This window comes from Schistocerca cancellata, chromosome 12, assembly GCF_023864275.1.
Source record: "Schistocerca cancellata isolate TAMUIC-IGC-003103 chromosome 12, iqSchCanc2.1, whole genome shotgun sequence".
Taxonomy (NCBI): domain Eukaryota; kingdom Metazoa; phylum Arthropoda; class Insecta; order Orthoptera; family Acrididae; genus Schistocerca; species Schistocerca cancellata.
Window position 1 is genome coordinate 35023393 of NC_064637.1, and position 3633 is coordinate 35027025.

The 3633-nt window shown below is 46.9% G+C and overlaps 1 pseudogene; it reads left to right on the plus strand.

Moving 5' to 3' along the window:
• On the plus strand, window positions 1–118 carry LOC126110045 (5S ribosomal RNA; annotated as a pseudogene).
• The last annotated feature ends 3515 nt before the right edge of the window (window positions 119–3633 follow it).

The following is a 3633-nucleotide window of genomic DNA, read 5'->3' on the forward strand; positions in this document are numbered from 1 at the left end:
GTCAACGGCCTTGCCACAGTGGTAACACCGGTTCCCGTCAGATCACCGCAGTTAAGCGCTGTCGCGCTTGGCTAGTACTTGGATGGGTAACCATCCGGTCTGCCGAGCGCTGTCGGCAAGCGGGGTGCACTCAGCCCTTGTGAGGCAAACTGAGGAGCTACTTGACTGAGGAGTAGCGGCTCCGGTCTCGGAAACTGACACAGGTCCGGGAGAGCGGTGTGCTGACATGTCCCTCCATGTCTGCATCCAGTGACGCCTGTGGGCTGAGGCCGGCGGCCGGTCGGTACCGTTTGGCCTTCATGGCCTGTTCGGGCAGAGTGTAGTTAGTTAGTTAGTATAAAATAAAAAAAACGGAATGCCTGAAAAAGTGATGTTTTGTCAACTCTTAATTATTCTTTTTTCACCAATAATAAATTCTGAACTATTAATAATTTACTTGGAGCAAATAAAATCTGTTCTTTTTTATACATTATAATAAACCCAATGTACAATGACTCTCATAAACAATAAAATGTAGAGTTTGTTGTACTTTTGATATTTGTAGAAAGGTTATCGATTTTGTAATTTGTATGCTACAATGATACATTTAATTTCTTGTGTGCGAAATTTTTATCAACATGGTGTATTTAAGTAATATTTGTCAGTGATGCTTTATTTAAGCACACTTGCAATGGGAGTGAGAATTGCAGTTTCGGTAGCTCTGGCAAGCCCACAGGGTCATCTCTGTACGCCTCTCTCTCCTGAACGCGATTTTGCTGGCGACTTTCGTTAACTGCTACTGGCGGCGCTTCACCTAACAACAGGTATGAGACGCTATCTTCCGTCACTACTGGAATGTGAACAATACCATACATTCTCCCTGCTTTCATTGTGGTCGCAGACAAAAAGTAAAAAATGAGCAGGTGTTGCCAACACACCGACTGTGCGTTTGTGTTATATATACAAACAAGACCAAGAGATAACACATGAACAAATAGTGTGTCTGGACACCTCTTGCTACGTAGAGCCGGCCGCAGTGTCCGAACGGATCTAGGCGCTACAGTCTGGGACCGCGCGATCGCTACGGTCGCAGGTTCGAATCCTGCCTCGGGCATCGATGAGTGTGCCGTCCTTAGGTTAGTTAGGTTTAAGTGGTTCCAAGTTCTAGGGGACTGATGACCACAGATGTTAAGTCCCATAGTGCTCAGAGCCATTTTTGTAATTTCATCCGAGTTACTATCATTCATCAAATTACTGGCAACTGTGGCTGTGTGTTGCTATGTCTTGCCTACATACTCAAGCAGCTCCACTGTAACGTCTGTTGGTATCGTGCTGTTTGTACATAACAACTGTTCAGTGCATATTCTTGTTTTTCTTTTCCCCCTACTCCTTGTTAGCAATAGAACACTGCTCTTCGGCAAGTGATGCTGCGTAAACAAATAATAGCTTAGTGTGTTAGTGGCCTGATGCAAGTCCTTCTCCTGGACGCCTCTTGGGCTACTTGCCTGTCCCTAACCTGCCCCAGTTACCCAACTGGAAAAACGGGACCTACAGCTTGACGAGGAATCCGAACAAGGCGTCGCTTCTGTGCGACTGTCCACGTCATTAAGAGGCGAAGGGCCGGCCGGGGTGGCCGAGCTGTTCTAGGCGCTACAGTCTGGAACCGCGCGACCGCTACGGTCGCAGGTTCGAATCCTGCCTCGGGCATGGATGTGTGTGATGTCCTTGGGTTAGTTAGCTTTAAGTAGTTCTAAGTTCTAGGCGACTGATGACCACAGATTTTAAGTCCCATAGCGCTCAGAGCCATTTGAACCATTTTTGAAGAGGCGAAGGATAACTTAAGAGACAGACTGAAAAACCGGTATCCGACTGAGATGATGTCTGCTGCTGCGGTTTAGCAAATTGACAAGCAGCCTACGAGAACGTGCCCTCCACGGTTAAAGATACCCAAGTGGCAGATTTCTACCTGGTAAGCTGTTAGGAAGACTTTCCCAGCGTCTTAGCGAGACAGGTTCTAGAGCACCCCAAAAACTAAGTGGTGAATATCGTAGCTCAGTCTGTACTGCTTATTCCGTGGAGGGTGGGCTACAGTTAGATGGTGAAAACCCTCGGTACTACAAACCTCGACCCATGGGCCGACTACGGACCACCTGAGCTAAGATGAGTAACCGACGGATTCGGTTCATGGTTCATTACCTCACTCGCTATCTGATTAATGGCTTACGAGGTGCCGGGGCAAGCAGTGTATTTAACACTAAATTCTTCTAGAATCTACATATGTAAATGATGCTCTAAGCCCCCCCTATTCTAACTCCGACTTTTGCTGTTGCACAAGGATTAAAATAAATACGTGAACTGACTCTAATGAACCCTGCCAGTGGAGTAGAAGAGAGTTTGGCACCTACAATAATTTAATTTGATAAATAAGTTAAATAAACGAAGGTTTCATTAACATAGTGAGGAATGATGGTAGTGGTGATTAGTATTTAACGTCCTGTCGACAAAGAGGTCATTAGAGACAGAGCACAAGCTCGGGTGAGGGAAGGATGGGGAAGGAAATCGGCCGTGCCCTGTCAAAGGAACCATCCCGGCATTTGCCTGAAGCGATTTAGGGAAATCACGGAAAACCTAAATCAGGATGGCCGGAGATGGGATTGAACCTTTGTCCTCCCGAATGCGAGTCCAGTGTGCTAACCACTGCGCCACCTCGCTCGGTCGTGAGGAATGATAGGGTTGCTATACCGATTAACAGAATGAAAGTTCTGTCCAAAATAACAATATGATTTATTAAGACTAAACACAAAATAATAAACAAAAACACATGAAACATTTACAATGCATCAAATTGGCTCAAATTGGATACTCAAACAAACGCTGAGAATGAGAAGTTGTCCCTAAACTAGATTGTGAGGATTATGACGAAGTGGTATGTGCAGCCAATTCCTTGCAACTCAAATCTTAGAGAAAACACATAGCCAACCCAACATTAATTGCTGCTACCCAAGACAGAACAAAGTTAGAAAAAGACGAACAGGCGCGCTCTGCTGAGGTCTGATTATCACCTAGGAAAATCCCTATCTGCCGGTGCTGCGGACATACATTACCAAACTGTCTTCTTGACTGCCAGGACACGATCTGGCATACGGGAGCCGTTGGCTGGTTGCTTCGACGTCCTCGACCGAAAGGCGAGAGCCGACTACCTAGAGCACCCATACAGGCCGAACACACAACATTCCCGCCCCCACGACAGTGGCCGTGGTTAAACGTTGCAATCAGTAACTCGAAAACCGGCGGAAAATTCCACTCCATTGCCGGAACACTACCATTCCACCAATGGAGATTCTTGGCGCCAATTTCTGCGCCGATTTTGCTACGTCACAGAGCTATGCCCTGAGTAAGCCAATCACAGTTACGATTTTGCAGAAAGCGCGGGAATTTGCCCGCCACAACTGCCTGGGTACACAAGTCATTTCCACACCTCGCTGGTAGCCCGCCAGAAATTGTTTTCGCTAAGTTTCTGCAAAGTAACAGAACCTCTAGCCCAGCCACTACTTCAGGGCCGTGTGGGCGTGCCTCTTGACAATGTCGGCGTCTGGAAAGCATTCACTCGACTCTCTCACACCCGTTGGCTTACCCTTTCAAAGTCAGCAGAGC